Raw genomic sequence first — 13,198 nt, 5'->3', positions numbered from 1 at the left:
CTGACTTTTAGCCATGCTAAACAGCAGCCACACTGGTATACAACATGGCAAAAACCCATTGCCAAAGACAATAGCTCTTGTACAGGCGAGACCTATTGGCTTTACCAATTCTTGTTATTGTTTTACTGCTATCTGCACCTGCAAAGTTGTTTCTCAGAAAGTCCCTTCAAGAATGGAAGAGGGCTAATAGTCAATTCATGGCAATTTCTGTGATGTTACGATGCATACAAATTAGATCCATGTCTGCCTGGGCCCCAACAATCCTAGAACAGACCTGAACATAACATAACAAACACTATATAAACAATACATCTCTAATTTGACCGAGAACTATGCAGTGTTTGTTACAGATGTTCTCATACGTGTTAACTGTGCTACATACACTCTGTCCTGGGCCCAAAGCCTGTGTCCTGTGGACGCTTATGCATCGATGACCAGCACATGTACCCCTGTCCTGTACCTGCGCCCCCACATCCGCCTAGTCTGTGAACTCAGGAGTCACTTCTCTTAATCACTCGCCAGCGAACGCGCTTGCCAGGCCAAGAGAAGAGATAACCGTGACTCTGACTTGAACTAATGAGGCTCATGCTGGAAACTTTTTATAATAAAAAATGAGAACTAAAAAAAGAAACGAACGCTGTAATTGTGAGAGCAGAGATGTCAAAATGGCGGCCGTGATTAATCTGCCGGCAGAAAGTACTGGATATGAATTATTCCATCTGTTTAGCGAGCGATAGGCTTCTCCCCAAGAGGGTCGTAATGCTCATTCTAGGGCCCTGCACGCTTCTTATCAGGCCCCGACATCGCCATGTATTCCCAGGATGGGCCCCATTGCCGAGCCTGGGCCCCCGAGAGTTATGTGGGCCTAATTAAGAAGCGAGGCTGGAGACGGTGAAATAAGAGGACAATTTACTTACCGGGAATGGGGAGATCAAATCAACTCATGAACAATTAACGTGTTCAGGGAGCGAATGAAAGGACCTGGACAGGCGGGGTGTCTCACTTTAATGACATGGGGATGATGCAGGTCACATAATTACTTCTGAAGGTCGGAAGTGGGGTTGTCTGACCTTGTACACATCGGTGGTGTCCTCTGAGGAGAGCAAGCAATGGCCAAAGGAGGCCGGCTTGTTTCTCTGTTAACCTTTTATTTATTTCTGATTCTTCAATATCACAACAGCCCCCTTTGGCGTCAGCTTCAGCATGTTCTGGGATAGTTTCCGAATGTTTTCAAGAGAGCGACTGTTGCCTGTCATTAAATGATGGTCGTAAGATTAAAACGCCTTGCTATAGCTACTGGCATATATGGCTGAGTTTTACTTTTCACCAGACTCGAATAAAAATATAACAAGAGCCCTCAATAAGTAGCTGTTGAGCTACTGGCAGTGCTCCATCTGTGAGTAGTCCTCTCATGTGCATTCCAGCCTACTAGGAGAAAAGCTTGTGCTTCGTGAACTATCAGATGTATGCCAAAATTAAAAAGAATGTATTTGACATACAAATTTGTGTATTTGCGGAACTCATAGGCTGTTCAGAGACAATTGGTTGAGTTTCCAAAATGTATTTAAAGCTATTATTTGAGTTGGACAGACTTTATGTAACATTTGGTCACAGCCAAGGCTGATATGGATGTGTAATCTTAAGTGAGCGGGGCGTGAATGCCAGAAGCCGATTCCTTACTCCACCACAATCCTGTAAAAACCTGAAGGTAAGGTAACTCCAGTTGAGAACAGTATTCCAGAAAAAGGGAATGTGTAGAAAACAAAAGATGGCATCCTTGGGATCCCTTACGACGACTAGATTAGTCTTCCTCGCTGCTGATACCTTCTGTGTTTAGTGTCTGTTGTGTGTCTGATAAACATACAGTACGTGTTTTAGTACTCATCCTACTACTAGATGGATGTATACATTGGTTGGAACGGCAAGTATACCCTCTTACCCAATACCTCCCAGTTTCCCACTAGTATCTATCAGCTGGAACCTTGCATATGCAAAGTGTTCCTAAGAGAAGTGAATGCAGAATGTAGGTAAATGTACGTACTAACCACATACCTACTAAGACAATAAGATAATACCTATAATTACCTCTTAAAGAAGAAGGTAAGTATGACATATTGATTGATAGTTATATATTTGTGTTGACAAGTACAATCACTGTCTGAAAGGGAGAGAATACATACTGTGCTACAGTGCTTTAGTGTATTAAAAGGGGGAGGGGTTCTGGAAAGAGCGAGACCAAAGAAGCATTACTAGGAATCCTTTCCAAGAGGTGTGGCCTTTAGTAATGAAGTGGTTAGGGAGTGGTTTAAAACTATAATTAAGGAAGTGGCTTAAACATGTAAACTAAAATCCTGTGCTTCATTCATCATTCCACCTGACAAGTTCTTCAGTGCCTCACTTACTGCATCCAGACATGTCACACAACAACAAATGCATATGCACAAAACAAGCCAGGCCCATTGGCTTTGCCTGTGATTGTTAACTGTATCAGATAAATGAATAACAACAACAATGATTTCATTGTGAATTATACAGTTGACATATGTGTGACCACTGCTCTGTGCACTCTGCTGAGATGCCATGGATTGAATGTGCACATAGTCTGCACACTTCTAAGACCCACTTACAGGCACGGTGAAAGACTCACATAAATGACGGGCGTGGCTAACAGAACAGGAGTTTAGAATGGATACTTTTTTGTTTTTAAATACTTTATTAAACTAAGTTAACAGCTTGTACACAGAACTATGCTCAAACCATATTACTAAGATAAGTAATAGTTGACTACATAACTGCAAATCTCATTGTAGCCTATGTAGTTGTATCACAACAGAATGTGGATAAGTATCTTGATTTGTATATAGGATATGAGAGAGACAAAAGGATACACAAGGGAAGCAGGGGCAAACCAAAACCAAAAAAAACAAGCATTGCAAATGCCACTAGGCCTGGCTTTTAAATGAAGAGGATTTAGGTACTCAATAGGGCATCATACATGCACTCTGTTACTCATCCTTGAACTTATGCATCCATTCATCACTCACTGTCTCACTCTTGTATTCACCGACTTACACAACACATGCAACCACAAGCTCAACAACTCATGCAACATAAATTAAAAGAATAACACTGGAAAAAAAACCTTGCGCCATCTAAACAAGACAGGCATACATTTGTAATAAAAAATGAAACATAGTAGCACATGACCATCTTGCATTGTGTTGTACATAGAGTTTTTTTGCTTAAAAGTTCCAACATGGCTGCACAAACCAATGTGATGGCCATCTTGTAATGGTGAAATAATTATACACTATTGACTACACTACTGCATGATGGTCACCTGGTTTACAGGCCGTGGTCTTGTGGGATGCGGCCCACTGCAGATGAAATGAGGGGCAAGTAAGTGGTCCATTAGCAATGCCTGGAGAACTGCAGTATCCTCTTAAAATGGAACTAAAAAAACAGAAGGCAAGACATGAAATGGAGGGCAATATGGAAAACTAAAAGACTGGTTCGCCAGCCCTGGCACTGACAGACAGTCATTTTCAGGCAGCTGCGCACATCTGGATAGACATGTGCCATCAATCGAGCAAATGGCTGAAGTGGGCTGATCAGGTGCCCCATGCTGCCTAGTGTCATGTATGGATGCAGACTGCTTCAGATATTGGCTCTATTGGCATGTGACTGAAGTCGTTTGTCTGATCATGTGCACATCCAGCTGAAAACTAATGTGCTTCAGTGCCATGACTACTGGGCCAATCTTCAGTTTTCCATTTTCTCCTCCTAAAAGGTCCTCTTTCATTTCTTTCATTCTCCTCTTTTTATTTCCATCATATGTATCTACAGTATGTATGTGTAGTGTAAGTAAGTATGTATTTTAACACATTTTGTGATTACAAGATCCTGGCAGGCAGCTAATCTTGTCAGGCCTTCCAAAGAGATTCTAGCAAGAATGATTTTAGTGCAAATCCTCTCTCCCTAAGATTTGTCAAAGGGAGTAATCTACATCAAAATCCTTACCTACAAACGTAGTCTATGAGATAGATTACATGTAACGAAATACATGTCTGCAGGCTTAACATGGTGAAGTGACAATCCACATTTGAAAAGCCTTTTGGCTTTAACATATGCACTTTATAATAAAAAAGTAAGGTCTATTAGCTTTGATGTTACTTTTCACAACACACAGATCAGATCTATGGGATCTGACATACTTTTTCCCAATGAAGAAATAAGGCCTATAGTTATCATTGGTTTGTCTCCACAACCAACTCAGACCTACTACATTGAGCACACACTTTCCCAAAAGGCAACCATCTGCTATATATAGTAATGCAATTACAAACATGTACAAAATTACAGTTGTCATAACAATATAAAATTCCTCCTAACAAGGCCTAATAAAGTTTATCATGGGGCAAATCTTCGATCTCCAGTTTGTTTGAGTGAATTACCAGCACCCAAAGGATTTCACTACTACGGGAATTTGTGAGGTTTCATGTAGCAAACTTCCTGCTTAAAGGCTTTAGTACAGTGCAATAATAACCTACCCTTAAAAGCCTATTGCATCTAACAAACACTTTTTTAAAATATATGTCAAGCCTACTGGTTTTGTCATAACCTTTCATGATAAACAGATCAAACTTATGGAAAGTGAAATATCTTTTAACAATGAACCTATAGACATTACCATGGGCTTGACTCAATGAACACAGGCCTACCGAAGTGCACATAAACTGGCAACTATCGTGCAAACAGTTATAAAGTTACAAATATGAACTCAATTATAATTGGCCAAACAATATTCAGCCCTTTCAGTGGGGTCTAACAAACATTATCACAGTGAAAACCTTATACCCTAGGGTTTAATAGAAGGTGTGAAAACATCAAAACCCTTGGCTCCTAAGGTGATCGCTGAGATGTCATGTAACAAAATACCTTTCCACAGCCTGTAACACAGTGTTGTAAGAATCCACCATTAAATGCTTATTGGTTTTGACAAATTAGTTTCACAATGAATAGGCCAGGCCTACTGCCTTTGTCATAACTTTTCATAATACGCAGACCAGACCTGTGATATCACACATAATCTTTGCCAGGGAACCAATCAGGCCTATAGCCTTTGTCATTGGTCTGGTATTACAGCTGACTCAGGCCTACTCAGGCCTACTGTATTCAACACAAGCTTTCCCACAAGGCAACCATCATGCATATAGGCCCTGATTATGACATTGGCGGTCAGCTGACCACCACGCTGGTGATGGCGGTAGGTCAGTCGCCAGGCTGGCACTGAAGACCGCCAAATTATGACCATGGCGGTGATTCCTCCCACATACAGCCAATGTACCACCCGAACCGCTAGTGCGGTCCGCCCACTGACCACGGAGGTTGCCATCTTCAGGCTGGCGGAACACCATTCACCACCCTCCATATTACGACATAGCAGACCACCAGGATTTCCAGGGCAAGACCACTGTCACCAAAAGCCTGGCAGAAACAAATCATATAAAAGGAGACACTCACCTCCAGGGACACAGAGGAGTCTGCAGCCACCATGGAACCTGAACTGGAAGCCCTGCTGATGCTGTACTATGCAATGGCAGTCCAGGAGCAGCAATGCCGATGAAGACAACGGCAGTGAGTACAGCTGCCTAGCACACAACGGAGGGAGGGGAGAGTGACACACCCACACGTACCACAAACACCATACACACATACAACACACCGAGAACTATCTGCAGAGAAATCCAACAACAACATACGCCAGGAGCAAAGAAAGCCAGGACACACACCTTTGGTTCAACCAGTGTAATTCAGTGGGAACAGCGACCTCAATAAATTTTTTTAATATATTAACAGAAAGGGCCATTGGCCAGTCCTATGTCCTCGTAGAGCCACAGAGCAACTTCCAAGGCCCAACTTGACTCCTGACAGCCCAAGTCACTCCACTGGGCAGGGGCATCTTGCTGATGGTAGGCAGGCACCTCAGGGTGCAGAGGGGGTGGGATGGTGGAGGTTTATTTTTTCTTGGGAAGGGGGTCCTTAGAATTGAGTTCGGGAGGGGGCGGGTCCTTGCTCCGTTGCTTAGTGGCGGAGGTGTCAACTTGGAGTGTGGGGCCGGAGTGCCACTCTTGTGCCCCTTAGTGGCAGGTTTAGCTGCTGGGGGAGGGACATGAGTGGAGTGGGAACTGGAGGTACTGGGCTGGAGGAGAGAGAGCTTCCCCTTAGGGGCAGGACGGGGGGGGGGAGGGAAGAGGTCAAGGCGGGAAAGGAAAAGTTTCTTAGGTCCAATGGGGTGGGTTGTGGGAGGAGGTTTGGGACTGGAGGTAGAGGTAGTGGTTGTAGGAGGAGTAGATGTGCTGGACTGGGTTGCAGGTGCATGTACAGTGTGCGTGTGTGAGGTGGATGGCTGTTGAATGTCTGAGTGGGAGCGTTTATGTGTTTTTTGGAAGGGGCAGATAGGGTGGGAGAGGACAAACATGACGTGTATATGTATGTTATGATGGTTTCTGCAAGTGAGGTGGATGTGCTGTATGAGGTTGTGATGGTGGTGGCTGCACATGTGGTGAATGGGGTGCTAGTCTGCATGTCTGTTGTTGTGATGACTGTGGGCAAAGCTGTACAGGTGGCAGGATATGTGACTGAAGATGCAGTGCTTGTAGGTGTGAGTGTTGATGTGACTGTGAGGGAGGAGGAGGACGAGGAGGGGAGACAGTGGAGGCGGTGGCTGTTGTTGTGTGTGCTTCTGTGTGTTGGCTGTGTGTGTGCTTGTGGAGTGAAGTGTGGTGTTCTGCTTGCCTTTGCGAGTCCTGTCTGTTGTCTTGGGTGCATGCTGGTCTGAATGTGTGCGTGGAAAGGGTGGGCTGAGAAGGCTTTGGGACTGGAAACAGGTAGTTGGAGGGTGGAAGGAAGAACCAGGGACACTGGTTGCCATCAAAGAGGAGGCCAGAGCCTGAAACGATCTCTGTAGGGCAGCCAAGCCACAGTGAATGCCCTCCAGGTAGGCATTTCATTGCTGCATCTGGGATGCCAGCCCCTGGATGACATTCACTATGGTTGACTGTCCTACAGAGATGGATCACAGGAGGTTAATAGCCTCCTCTCTGAGGGCAGCAGGGCTGACTGGGGCAGAGCCTGAGGTGCCTGGGACAAAGGAGACCCCCACTCTCCTGGGTGAATGGGAACAGGCAACTGAGTGGGGGGGGGCTACTCGAGGGCGGTGCTGGTCTGAGGGATGGTGGAAGATATTGTAGCTGGGGTGGTCCCAGTGGGGCCTGCCACCACCAGGGAGCTTCCATCGGAGGAGGAATCGGAGTCAGATGTCATAGCTCCTGTCTCCCCCTTGGTGCTCTCCTTGCCCTTCAACCCACTGGTCCCCTCAGCGTCGGTCGACTCTAGCCCCTGGGTCCCGTGGGCTACAACTCCCCACTCGCCGGTGCCCCTTCTCCTTCGTCAGATGATGCTAATGCAGACAAGGACAGGAGGAGAAAATGAGAGAGGGTGGGGGAGAAAGAAAGGGAGCACAGGGTCAATTACAGCAACAACAGCACCTATGGCATACACATCACAATCACTCACTGGGAATAACACTGTGCAGTATGAACCACAATGACAAACCATTACCTGGGAACAACAGCAGAAATGAACCCAAACACTACCATCTGCACACCTACTGGGACTCACTAAGCCTTGTCTGCCATGGTATGCCAGCTACTTGACAAAACCAAATTAACATACCACCCTACATTGCTAAGCAGGACTCCACAAGAATAGCTAAACCGGCATATTGGGGCATCCACTGACTAGAATGTTGCACCCACACACAAGGGTGAGGCAACAAAAAATAATATCACATGGTTTGTACTCACCCCCTTGTGGCTGCTGTGCTGCCCTCAAGCACCCATCCAACTCTGGATTGGGCACCGCCAACATGCAGGAAATTAGGGTGGTCAGGGTCCGACGGGCACCACTCCCTGTTGGGAGGCCATCCCCAGCTGGGCCTTTGCAGTCTTCCGGGCCCAGCGTCTCAGGTCCTCCTACCATTTCCTGTAGTGGGTGCTCCACCGGCTGTGGACCCCCAGGGTCCTCACGTCCTTGGCGATGGCACGCCACAACCATTTCTTCTGATGGGCGCTGACCTGCATAGGGAACACAGGCAGAAGGAAACCATGAACTCAACACTCCATTCTGTAGCAGAAATGCCTTACATACTACATAGTTCCCACATAAAGCCCACACCACCCGTACCTCTGCATACAAATTGCATGCAGCAAAAATACACTCCCCAAAAGACAAACTGCCAGCATACACATACATCTTCATACAGTCATGTCACATCCAACGTACCCATAAGGTACTCACCTGTTGGTCTGGAGGCCCATACAACTGCCCATACAAGGGTAGGACCTCATCCACAAGCTTCTTCAACTCAGATGTGAAGGCTTGGGCCCTTTCCCCTGAAGCATGGGCCATTGCGGGTTCCAGACACAGGACACAGCAGCACATGCAGTGGAGGTGTTGAGCTCTAGAGAGTCAGGAATCAAGTGAAGTGGGACAGAGAAAATGGCAGTCACGTCCACGACAGTGAACACCCTCACCGCCGGCGTTGATCATCTTTGGTTCCTGTGCTTCATAGATCTCCATGTTAACAAAAAAGGAGTTGCACGACAGTACAGACCGCCTTCTGCCATGATGACTAACGCCGATGGCGTGAGGTCACTTCCACCTGTCCCTGCACACAGGACAGGCAGTTGTCAATTCCCAATGCTGATACTCATGGCGGACAATTCAGTGTGCGTGATAGGTACCAATGGTACACACCAGGACAATTCCAGTCTGCTACATAATTGCATACACAGTGTACTGTTATATTGTGTGTTCATATTTCCTGTAGTCACACACATCTCATGTTTGGTTTACTTAGATACCTACCAATACAGAGGAGGAGGCAAGCACCCGTGTACAGACCCCTAGTGGATTTGGCTATACTGGAGGAACAGAACATCATTATCACCTATCGTCTGGACAGGGCCACCATTACTGTGCTCTGTCAACAATTGGAGCCTGATCTGATTCCTGCTACCTGTAGCACTACAGCAATACCACCTGAAGTACAGGTACTGTCAATGCTCCACTTCCTGGCAAGTGGTTCCTTCCAGGTGACTGGGGGCTTGGCTGTAGGAATGTCACAGCCAATGTTTTCAATTGTGCTTGGAAGAGTTTTGGCTGTCTTGCTAAAACATATGGGCAGCTACATCTCATTCCCCCAGAGTGGAGATTTGCCCACTATGAAGGTTGGATTCTACGCCATATGAAACATATCATGTGTGACTGGGGCCATTGACGGGACCCATATTGCCTTGGTCCCTCCCAAGACAAATGAGCAGGTCTACAGGAATAGGAAGAGTAACCACTCTATAATTGCCCAGAAGGTCTGCCTTACTGATCAATACATCCCCCACGTCACTGCCAAGTTTCCTGGATCTGTGCATGATGCCCATCTATTGAGGAATAGCAGCGTCCCACAGGTGATGGCACGACTACAGAGGCAGAGAGTGTGGCTCATAGGTGATCTTGGGTCTTCACCCAATGTATGCCACCTGAAGGTGTACTCTGTGCCATTGTACATGTGTAATGTGTGTCCCTCACTACTTCCAGGTGACTCTGGCTACTCAAACCTGTCCTGGCTGTTGACATCAGTCAGGAATCCGAGGACAGGGGCAGACATTCGGTACAATGAGGCACATGGGCATACCAGGAGGGTTATTGAATGCACATTTGGGCTACTGAAAGCCAGGTTCCGGTTCCTCCATGTAACTGGTTGATCCCTATACTACGTCCCTAAGAAGGTCTGCCAGATAGTGGTGGCTTGCTGCATACTGCATAATTAGGCACTAAGATGCCATGTCCCCTACCTGCAGGAGGAGGGGGAGGACAATGCACGTGTGGCAGCAGAGGACACTGAAGACAGTGAGGAGGAGGATAGGGAGAACAGGACACATATGAAACAGGAGTACTTCCACTGACACTCAGGTAAGACTGTACTACTGTTCATACCTCCATTACAGTTAAGTGCTGTGTGGCTGCTGTGTTGTGCCAAGCACTACCTTTAATCCTCAATTTACATTCACGTATGCTTTTCCTTTTTGCAGATGTTGGTGTGGTCACAACTGTGTACTGATGTGATGACTACAGACTGCTTACACACATTTGTTGGATAAATTCACACATAACAGGACATTTGCACAGGCTAATACATTTTAAGACATTGCATATTGTTGCACAATAAAGCACAGAAACTTCAGTTGTGTTCCATGGTGTTTATTGTGACAAAAAGGATGGCATAGTGCAATATGGTGGGGTGATGGTGGACCAAAACTTCTGTGTAGTGGCCCAGTTGGTTTGTTGCACAGGTCCAGTATCCATGGGGCCATAGGAAAAGGAACAATGGCAGTCCAAAGTGAACAAGGTGTCTCAGTGGCACACAAGGGAGACATTCAGGAGGGGCTCATTTCCTGGCAGTGGTTTGGGTGTTGGCAACAGTCTCTGGTGTGTGTCTGGGTTGCAGGGAATGTTTGCGGGGTGGTTCACCCTCTGCAGGTGGAGTGGTGCTGGTGGCCTGTGTGTGATGTGGCAGGTCCTCCTGTGGAATAGCTGTGGCAGATCTTGTTGGCTGGTGGAAGGGGCCTGCTGTTGTGATGTGTACTTACGCATGATGGTAGCCATGTCACCCAGCACCCCTGCAATGGTGGCCATGTTGGCATTTAAGGCCTGCAACTGTTGTATGACCACCACTATCTGGTGTACCCCCTGCAGCCGCTGGTTCTCCTGCAAGATGGTAAGTACCTGGCCCATCCTATCCTGGGATTGTTGGTAGGCCCCAGGACATGTGTGAGTGTGCCCTGGGCAGTCGGTTACCTGGGTTGGGCCTCCCCCTGGTGCACAGCTAACCTCCCAGTGTCCCTGAGCCCTTTTGCCAGTGGTCCCTGATCGATGTGCCCACTCCCGCTTACAACAGGGCCTTCATTGTGTTGTCTGTGTGGTGTTGACTCGGTCCCTGTACAAGTGGGCACACAAGTGATCAACCTGTCCTGGGGACAGAGGTTTGGGGATGTTAGGTGGCTGCTGTGGTGTTGGAATCGGATGGGGGGGCCCTGTGGTGGACCGGGTGTGGGATGTGTAAGCTGACTGACCAGTGGTGCCAGATGGGCCAGGGAGATCATCCAGATCGGGACATCCAGAGTTGCTGTCATCACTGGGGCATCTTCTGGTGGGGGATTGGGTTGCCGTGGCACATGCTCGCCACTGACATTGGCTGGGGTACCTGTGGACATGTGAAATATTTGTTACAGTCACTGTCTGTCACATATTCAGCATTTCTTGCTTTTCTTGTGGGTTGGATGTTGTCCTCCCACCTTTGATTGCTGTATGCTGTTGGATTGTGGGCTTGGTAGTACTACATGCTGGCCATGCATTACTGTTATGTGTGCATGCTGAGCTGGGAGGGGTGTGCTTGCAGTGGGTAGGGCATGTATGGATACACAATTGAGGGTGGTTATGGGGGTGGTTCACCGTTTGGGATGGAGTGGGGTGAAGGGAGTCAGGGTGAGGGGGTGACATGCCATGCAGGTATTGGTGGTAGTAGGGAAGTAATGGTGACTTACCAGTGTCCAGCCCTCCAGTGACTGCAGTAAGGCCATCTGGATGCAGGATTGTCAAGACTTTCTCCTCCCATACTGTGAACTGTAGGGAAGGAGGTGGGGTCCACTGCCAGTTTTCATGATGGCAATTTGGTGCCTGGAAGTCACTGCACGCACCTTCCCCAGTAGGTCATTCCACCTCTTGTGAATGTCGTCCCTTGTGCGTGTATATGTTCCCAAAGAGTTCACCATTTCCATGATCCTCTTCCATAGCTCCATCTTCCTGGCAATGGATATCTGCTGGATCTGTGCACTGAACAGCTGTGGCTCTACCCAGACGATTTCCTCCACCATCACCCGCAACTCCTCATCTGTGAAATGGGGATTCTTCTGTGGGGTCATGCCTATTATGTGGTGGGTATAGTGTGTGTGTTGTGCAGAGTGTGATAAGTGTTTTGTGGTGTGTGGTGTGTAAGGAGAGTAAAGGTGCAGGTCTTGTATTATCTTTTGCTGGCATGGTGTAGTTATTTTTTCTGGTTTGAAAAGACTTGTGGATTGTGTGGGGGGGTGTTTTATAGTGCTGTTGGTGAGTCTACGGTGTTTGTATATGTGTCAGGTGTGGGTTATTCAATCTGGCCAATGTTGGCTTCTGTTGGTTTAGGGTGTCCAATTCAACCGCGGTGGTGTGCGCCGCCACTGGCTGACCGCTGTTGAGTGCCCGCTGTGTTGATTCGTGGTCCATAATTTGGAGGGCGGTGTTTTGATGGCGTAGCAGGGACGGTGGTGGGTCCAACAGTTTTTTGCCTCCGTTGGGTCTGGCGGAATAGTTGTGGGTGGTTTCTGTCAATTTTGTGATTGTGTGTCATAATCTGGCGGGCGGATTGGCGCCTCTGCGGCGGTCTGTTGGCGGCCGTCACCACGGCAGTCTTCGGAAAAGACCGCCAATGTCATAAAGAGGGCCATAGTCATAAAATTACAAGTGTATACAAAATTACAGATGGTAAAGTTAAGTACTACCTCTCTTAAGAGGGCCTAACAAGGATTATCACAGTGCATATCTATTCCTACAATTTTTCACAGTGGTTAACCAGCACCTTAACCCTTTCTTATTAAAGTAACCCGTGGAATTTTATGCAACAAGATACCTCTGCAGGCTTTAATGAAGCGCAATAACAATCCACCCTTAAATGCCTATTGATTTTAAAATATGCTTTTCATACTAAATACACCTGGCTTGCTGCCTTTATTGTAACATTTTATAATTAAAAGATGTGGTCTACAGCCTTGATCATTACTTGCCACCATATCCAATACAGTCCTGCTGAAATGAACATAAGCTTTCCCTCAAAGCAAAAAGTCCAAGACAAATACACTATTTCAGTAGATGTACACAACTTCTGTCCAAACAATTGGTATACTGAAGTAAACCAACATGTGGGTTGAGCCTAAACCCCTCTTTAGTACTGATGAACGCCCTTTTTCTGTTGGTCACATAAGTTTTGCGACAACTGCACTCTCAAGCAAGACGGTATCAAATATTTTCATATTTTGTTAAGTCT

The sequence above is a fragment of the Pleurodeles waltl genome, chromosome 6, assembly GCF_031143425.1.
Source record: "Pleurodeles waltl isolate 20211129_DDA chromosome 6, aPleWal1.hap1.20221129, whole genome shotgun sequence".
Classification (NCBI taxonomy): Eukaryota; Metazoa; Chordata; class Amphibia; order Caudata; family Salamandridae; genus Pleurodeles; species Pleurodeles waltl.
The sequence above is the reverse complement of the archived record's forward strand: the minus strand, read 5'-3'. Positions refer to the sequence as shown.